At 45.2% G+C, this 8,774-nt stretch overlaps 1 long non-coding RNA gene across 1 annotated transcript; it reads right to left on the bottom strand.

Moving 5' to 3' along the window:
- Positions 1-632: 632 nt before the first annotated feature.
- On the bottom strand, positions 633-4,478 carry LOC137542430 (uncharacterized). The gene is made up of 2 exons (XR_011025424.1): positions 3,332-4,478; positions 633-3,229 (listed from the first exon to the last, which is right to left on the bottom strand). It is a non-coding gene; the product is annotated as an uncharacterized lncRNA (long non-coding RNA).
- Between the last annotated feature and the right edge of the window lie 4,296 nt (positions 4,479-8,774).

The raw sequence follows: 8,774 nt of genomic DNA, 5'->3' as shown, positions 1-8,774 counted from the left end.
TGGGCAGTGATGGCCTTACGTGTGCCTAAACACTCTAATTCATGATTTAAATGAGGCTTAACTGCCTCCAGTGTGCAGCGGGGAAACAAGGGGTTATTTACCCATAAGTCCGGCGTATATTGTATGCTCCAAATATCTTGCACCTGTCCTAATGGACACATTGCAAGCCTCACTACTGCGCATTTCCTCCAAGCCAGAAGCAGGAAGTTCACGGTGGTGAGGCTTGCAACGTGTCCATTAGGACATGTGCAAGATATTTGGAGCACACAATATACGCCGGACTTATGGGTAAATAACCCCTTGTTTCCCCGCTGCACACTGGAGGCAGTTAAGCCTCATTTAAATCATGAATTTGAGTGCTTAGGCACTCGTAAGTACTTGTGAGCCTATAACTGCCCATGAGGAGATGGACTAGTCCAAAACCTGTCAGTTCTGTCAGAATGTAACTGCTTACCTTTTCCTACCATATGTACTATAAAAGCTGTCAGCTGAACTGATCACTAGACGAGAGTGGAGCTCGGTGCCGAGTTAGGGTGGAGAAGCTTGCAGAGGGATCATATTCTCTCCGGCGACATCAATAATCAGCCCCTCTCACCCTCCAAAGAATTACAACATACTCTGTATCACATAGATGGGTTTTTGCCAAGATTTTTATTATACACTTTAATAACAAAAATAAATTCAATTTCAAATATGAATTTACACCGATGCAAAAAAAAAAAAAAAAGAAAAGAAAAAAAAGACAAGATTTCAAAAATAAACACTGACAGTAATTGTAAGTTGGAGGACAGCGTGGGATATCCGTGTACCGCTGCGTGACGGTTCTATCACAGAGGTGACTCGGGCCGTCTCTGCTGTGCTCGCCATAGCAAGCCACCCAATGATGGTAGTGATGATTTGGTAGTGTGGCAGCGGGTTTGCGGCGTTGCCAGACGTAAGTGGCGGGATAATGACCGTAATAAACATTCATACGCGATGGAGGTTCTGTGGATTCTGGCTGCTTGGATATTTCAGCATGTTGGGAACATTCGTCAACTGTTTAAAGGGCCGCAATAGGGAATAACTTTGACCTTCTGATACCCCAATAGTCATTTATGTAACTGCAGCAGAATAACAGCCTGAAGTGACTCTAAAAAGCGGCATGGCTGAGAGTTTTTGTTTTTTTAAAACACTTAAAGAGGAACTCCAGTGAACATTTTACTGCTGGCAGGTGATGTAGCTGCTGCATGGTTTTTGGCAGTTGGAAACAGCTGTAACAGCTATTTCCCACAATGCAACAAGGTTCACAGACAGGAAACTGCCAAAAGTTTGAACTTTTCTTGTGGGAGGGGTTACTTGTGGGAGGTGTTTCACCCCAATATCAGTCATACAGCACCCCCTGATGGTCTGTTTGTGAAAAGGAATAGATTTATCATGTAAAAGGGGGTATCAGCTACTGATTAGGATAAAGTTAAATTTTTGGTCGGAGTTTCTCTTTAAGGACCAGGGGCTTTACCCCCCTAGTGAGCAGGCTATTTTTTTTTTTACAAACACAGCAATCGGCCTATGACAGCGATGGCTCCTGTGCCTATGGAGGGGACAGGCGTGTCATATGGGCTGTCCTCAGTACAGCGCTGTACTATCGGACAGCTCCTTGTCTGTCAGCAGAGTGGCTAACGCAGAGATGGATTAGGATGTAACGGGGCCCCAGGCAAGGTAGTAGATTTGGGCCCCCTTGTGGTAAGCTGAAGTGGACAGAGGCCAGGGAAGCTGGCTGTTGGGCCTCTTGACACCCAGTAGGCCCCAAGCACCTGCCTAGGTTGCCTGGTGCACGATCCTGCTTTCCGGCTAAGTGTTCCGCAGGGTATATTAAAGAGCACCTGTATCCCATGGGGAAAGGCTGAGTGCACACTACAGTGACAAGTCATTTTTATGGAGCGGACATGTCAGCGATCTTAACTAAGCGCAGGATCTGTTCAGACATGTTCTGATTTGTCGGTTCCCTTGTGTCATGTAATGACAGAAGGCGGAGTCCCGATCTGTGAGATTGTTACGGACGCCGGACAGAAGTTGGACATGTCTTAGTAGCAATGCAACGAACAGATCTGAACAAGGAGGTTTGTGCCCTGAACGGTGATGGTGTATTCGCCATCCACCGTCCAGGGCATGAACCTGTAATAGTGTGAGCCCAGCCTTAAGGTCGCCATACACTTACAGATTATTCCCATCGATATTGAGCTAGTTTGATCGCTCTGGTATCAAATCCTAGCAGATTCGATCAGTTGATCATTCTTCAACCCGACATTGATTGAATCGGTCTCTGGATGGAAGATATTGATTGGTGGCAGATAGGGATCGACACCGGATCAACAGCCCAAACTTACACTGCATTGAACACTGCAGTTCAACAAACTCTTAATGGATTTCACACTGAAATCGATTACAAATGTATGCCTAGGCAGTGGCGGTAATAGATCCCTCTGAGATCCCGTCAGATCAAATCTGATCTATCAGACGGCTGAATCTGGTAGTTATCTATAAGTGTGTGGTCACCTTCACTCCCATGCTGTCAGTGTGGCCAGACTTTAGCCAGAACAACCGATCTGTACACTCATTCAGCGTCAGGGCAACCGATCTGTGGTTCACTTTAGCCAATGACCCAGAATGATTGTAGAGGTGAGAATGAGATGAAGGCTGCCACATTTCCTTTTAAACAATACCAGTTGCCTGGCAGCCCTGCTGATCCATTTGGCTGCAGAAGTGTCTGAATAACACCAGAAACAAGCATGCAGCTAATCTGTCAGATATGACAATAACGTCAGAAACACCTGATCTGCTGCATGCTTGTTCAGGGGCTAGGGCTAAAAGAATCAGAGGCAGAGATTCAGCAGGACTGCCAGGTCACTTGTATTGCTTAAAAGTAAATAAATATGGCAGCCTCCATATACCTCTCAGTTCAGTTGTCCTTTAAGTTCTAGAGGCCCAGCATTAGCAGTTCAGCCAGGAAATCAGCATTGTGTATAAGGAAATAAATATAGCAGCCGCCCTATTCCTCTTACTTCAGGGTAAATGATTTTATGTTACTGCCCCTCAGATAAGTAACCACACGGGTAGCAGAATGTCTAGTGTTTGCTATACAGGTGCTATAAAGGCCTTAGGAACTGTAATGTCTGTTCTGGTGTCAGGTAGGCGGGATCTTCCTGCTGGGGTCACAGCCCGGCCCACCTGCTGGGGTCACAGTCCCGCCCACCTGCTGGGGTCACAGTCCCGCCCACCTGCTGGGGTCACAGCCCGGCCCACCTGCTGGGGGTCACAGCCCGGCCCACCTGCTGGGGGTCACAGCCCGGCCCACCTGCTGGGGTCACAGCCCCGCCCACCTGCTGCGGTTAATAACAGACAGCCTCTATCATCGTATGACCCCTTCATGCTAGATAAAGGCAAATTCACTGGGAAAGATTATTCTGTAAATCTTTTCATTCAGAGTTATAAATGAGCAACGTGTCATAAAAATCCCCCCAAATCACAAAAAAGTGAAGCGGTGACATATTTGGTGCGGCTGCAGCTCTGTGCACAGAAGTGAAAGCGCTAGTTGTACTTTACATACTGCTTCGCACAAAACATCTGGGCAGTCCAGATAACGACCAATCCGGTCAGGTGCCAGATTTAAGGCGGGGTCAGCTGGCTCTGGTGGTGATGAAGTTATCTTAAGTCAACTAGGCCAAAATGTTTTTCTAATAGGGAATTCAGCTCAAGCGTATATTCACATACAGATTTATGAAACACTCTAGTTGTGCATAAATACATTGTGGATTTTGCCAAATCCTCACTCCTCCTTCCAAGTCTGAAGCCACACCTCCACACAATCTGTACAGAGGCGTGGCTTCAACTGATGGAGCAATGACTCCTCTTGCATGCCTGTATGAGGAGGCGTGGCTCAGACTGGCTGTGAGGGAGCAGACAGCTGTAGGTCACGGAGGAGGAGGTAAGGATCTGCTTTCCTTTTTTATTGTGCAAAACTATGACGTTGTTTCAAATCATAATTCATTAAAAAAAAGTTATACAGCATATGTAAATTTGTATCGGGGTCATAAAATGTCACTTAAAGGGGAGGCACAATTCAGCCAAAAGCTTTTCATCATGGCTGCTGGTTCATCCCATTCTGGAGAACTCCAGAGGTGAGATCTCTGGGCTTAAAGTGAATAGGAACCGCATTTAAGAAAATGAGACAGATACTTACCCAAGGAGAGGGAAGGCTCTGGGTCCTATAGAGCCTTCCAGCTCCTCTCCTGGTCCCCTCGTTCCAGTGCTGGCTCGCCCCGGTAGCAGTACTTGATTAAATTAGTCAAATACTGCTTTACCCGGCCGAAGGAGGCTTCAGAAGTCTTCAGGGAGCCCACGTGCTCCTGAAGAAGGGCGGCCCTGTACTGCGCCTGCGCAAGCTTGCTCCCTTGCATACTTTTAAATACCCTTTCGGTGGAGGATTGAAACGGGGGGGGGGGGGGGGGGAGAGCCAGCACAGGATATAGCAGGATATAGAGCACCGAGAGAGGAGACGGAAGGCTCTATAGGACCCAGAGCCTTCCCTCTCCTTAGGTAAGTGTTTGCTTCATTTTTTTTTTTAATTCGGTTCTCATTCACCTTAAAGTGAATTTTGTAGACCGTGCTATTCCATTGGGTGTCCCCCTTTTTTTCTGTATCCCTCATATAGAACACGTCTGCAGATGACCTGTTCAGAGACTGTCTGCACACCTCTGCCTTGTGATGGACCAGGAATGTAGTGTTAAGGTAGCTATACGTCGGGCGATGGTGGGCAGATTGCACCAAGAGACAAAGCTCTCTCTGATTGAATCTGATAAGCGAGAGATCTGTCAGCTGCCCATACACGACAGGCCGATTCCTGACCAATTTCATGCTGAAATCGATCTAGTTGTAATGTCGCATCCGACCGCCTCGCCGCTTTCTCCCTAATGTTAAGTAAACCCCCACCCCATGCCCAGTGTGTGTTATACATTACCACGATCTCCACTTGTTCCCGCTGGCTCTGGGCGCACTCTGTTCTTCATACACGCATGCCACGTTGTTACCTAGTAGCGTGGCCACGTGTATGATGTCTGACATCACACGCACCTCCTTACTAAGAAACCACATGGGGCGCCTATGTACGTGGAACGGAATGGGTCCGGAGCCAGCGGAGGACAAGCGGAGGCTGTGGACAGGTAATGTATAACATGCATGTGGCTCCGGGAGGGGACACACTTAACATTAGGGGGGGGGGCAGCGCCGGGGGTTTCTTTGCGTCTGTCTAGAAACTGCAAGCCGTTCCCGCCGTGCACCCGATCGAGCAAGTCGGCCCAACATCTTGCAGCATGCGTGATCGACTTATGCAACCAATTTTGTCCTGAAAACTGGTCGTATTGTCAGTTGGGCATGCACTTGGCGGCACAGATTTTCATCCGATTCGATTATAATAATGGAATCGGATTGTCGCTCGGCCGCCAAGTCGCCTGATGTATGGCCACCTTTATACTTCCAGAAAGCCAGCAGTGGCAGCTTCTTTATAGGTTATCTTGCAGTCCAATTTATTTTTTGGTGCTCTTAAGTATTTTGTGATCCTCTTTGTATCCCCTTTGCTCTCATTTTCAAATTTGCATCAAGTACTTCAAGGCTGGTCTTTCACAATACCTCCCACCAATACTTGCCCCTTTGCACAGCTAGGATTATTCTTATTATCATCCAAGTGCATTAACCTGAGGGATCCACCTGTCTTGTAACCCGAGGGATCACCTGTCTTGTAACCCGAGGGATCACCTGTCTTGTAATCTAAGGGATCACCAGGCCATTAAGAATTGAGAAGCATATTGTGGGGGCTGTAATACTGTAGCACACGTTGTAACACGTTGATATTTAGGCCCACAACATAAGGAATCTAAGCATAGCGGCTCCTGATCAGTACCTAAGAACATGTATAACATTCCCTGCATTATCAGGTATAAAGATGGAAAGAGATTTTAGACTGACAGGTCTTAATTTACCCTCCCAAGAAAAAAAAAAAAAAAAAAAAAATCTTGTTTTACTGGATTGTTGTGTATTAATACCAGACTGAAATAACAGCTAGGCGTACTTTATGCAAAAGGGTTTGCGTAATATTTATTATACATACAAAAAAGGTATAACTTTGTATATTAAGGTCACATTCACAGTGCCACGTTGATGTCGCATGGAAAATGTTGCCTTATGGTAACTCCCTGCTTGCAGTGCGTTACTTCTAAACGCAGATGCATTGCCACTTTAATGTCTCATTAAAATGCAACGTCCAACTGTGAATGTGACCTTAGAGTTACAAAGGGTGACCTAGAGTCCATCATTGTTACGTTATGTAGAATCAGTATACTGTCCTTTATTGTATGCTTAAAGGACATTTGAGACTAAAAAAATGAAGTGAGATGCCGCAACTGCTCGTTAGTAATGTCCTCCTCTCTCAGGCTGTGCCGCTGTTTGTGAGGTTCAGCTTCTATGCGGTCTGTTTTCAGGCCTCGACTAATATTAGTCATAAGCTTTGATCCAGAACTAGTCACTCAGAAGGCGTTTCCCTCGCTCCTGGCGGCTCTCCTACTGCCTGGTCACTCGCAGCACTCCAAGCAGTGGACAGCGCCATCTGAGTGAGTAGTTCCGGATCAAAGGTCATGACTATTATTAGTCAAGGCCTGAAAACGGACAGCATAGCAGTGGAATGGCACAGATGACGCAGCCTGAGCAAGGAGGACATCACCGTCAATAGCAGGTCCTGCATTACACTTAGTGTATTTAGTCTCGGATGTCCTTTAAGTAAAAGTTGCACCAATCCTTTTGCATAGATTCTGTGTGTCTATTTTAGGATGATTCATGGAGAATTAGGAAAGTGTCTCCACATTTAAGTGCAATCTTTCTTCTATACCTTTACTGTCATGATGTGCACAGCTATCACCGAAACTTTGCGTTGTGTATTATTGTCCAGACAAGAGGCTGGCCAGTATGTACAGTGTGCTTTATAACTTTGCTAAATAATTAGCTACAACTGCAGTGATTGGGTTACGTTCCTCAGTGTTTTACAGTCATGGAGTAAGAGGAGCGGCAATGGGTCTTTCCATAACTCACAGACCCCATTACAGCTCCAGCAGCTGCTGTGCTGGCACATCACCTACTACTTATCTATCACCTATTCATTCCCCACTCAGAACTGTAACATCATAACAAGGGACAGCAAATGGTTCTTCAGTATAATTACTATCGCCAACAGCAGCATGATAGCAATCTCTCCTAAAACTAAAAGGCAAATTGTGCATTTACTTAATCCCTTTAAATATATGATTTTGTTTAACTTATATTATAGGACCAGGATTGTGACAAATTGCAAAATTTAAAATAAATACATATGAAATGTACGTCTCACCCAGAGTAAAATGCACTGTAATGACCTTTGTTTTCCTATGCTTCAGTCACTTACAGTAGGTAGAAAAAAAAAAATCTGATGGGTTTTGGGTTAGTCTATCTCCTAATGGGGGAACCTCAAGTTTTTCTTTATATATTAAAAAGCACCTACTAAATGGAAGTTGCTCAGCCCAACTGCCAAAATAGTGTGGAAATGAATAGGTAGGCCAGCCGGCATGTTTGTATAGGTCCTTTTCGTACCATGTTGAACAAAGAAAATACAGTTACCCCTATGTAGAGATGGAACAGTCCAAACCAGTCAGATTTTTACTACTTACTATAAATGACAGTGACCTAGGCAAAAAGTCATTAATAGTGCATTGTACTCTGGAAGAAATGCAAGTCTTATATGTATGTATGTATTGACATGTTTTCTAAATGTTACAATTGTCCACGATCGTGGTCATTTAAAGAACCACTACAGTCAACCTAGAATACTAACTTTCTGTAAAAAGTTGAAGATGTCATGTGTGCGTCTCCTAGGAGATGTAAGCTCCTCCCTCATCCTAGATTTTAGTTTTGGATCCTAATCTTTTGTGCCAGGCTGGTAAATGTAATGTGACCCAACAGTGGGTGCTTCTATATTACACATCCAGTCTTCAGTAAGATGAATGTAACACGTTGAACGTGTCACCATTTTCCTCTGACCGGAGTAGTTCTTTAATATGTGCCTACTTATCACATCCTACAAACCCTTCACTCTGATATCCTATAGATTCATCAAACCTCCATTACAGCCCATTCTCTAATACTGCTCCGGTATATCTGCGAACACTACTCCATCCTGTATTACACAACACAGCAGGCCACGCGTGGTGCCCATAGCAGCGCTCAGTAAAGCTAGTGCACCCCTCCAATACCATATAGAATATACTGCAAGTCAAACAATCTTTACAAAAATATTGGTCTGTTGTGTTTTCTTTCCCCTCAGATAGTCTTCTTTCACTGCTTACAGCAAGTCTTTACATGGAGCCCGAGGTAGGAGACATATGGAGGCTGACCTATTTATTTGCTTTCAAACAATACCAGTTGCCTGGCAGCCCTGCTGGTCTTTTTGGCTGAAGCCGTGTCTGAATTGCACACCTGAAACAAGCATGCAGCTAATCCAGTCAAACTTGAGTCAGAAACATCTGATCTGCATGCTTCTTCAGGGGCTATGGCTAAAAGTATGAGTAAGAGGATCAAGCAAGGCAGCCAGACAATGTGCAAAGGAAATAAATATGGCAGCCTCCATGTGTGTCTCCCCTCGGGTGCCCTTTAAGGTAAATTGTACCGAGCAAACTATGGCGACCACCATTGCTGACTTGTTTCTGAACGGAAATATGAGT

Source organism: Hyperolius riggenbachi, chromosome 12, assembly GCF_040937935.1.
Source record: "Hyperolius riggenbachi isolate aHypRig1 chromosome 12, aHypRig1.pri, whole genome shotgun sequence".
NCBI classification, from domain to species: domain Eukaryota; kingdom Metazoa; phylum Chordata; class Amphibia; order Anura; family Hyperoliidae; genus Hyperolius; species Hyperolius riggenbachi.
This window is presented reverse-complemented; position numbering and strand designations above follow the sequence as displayed.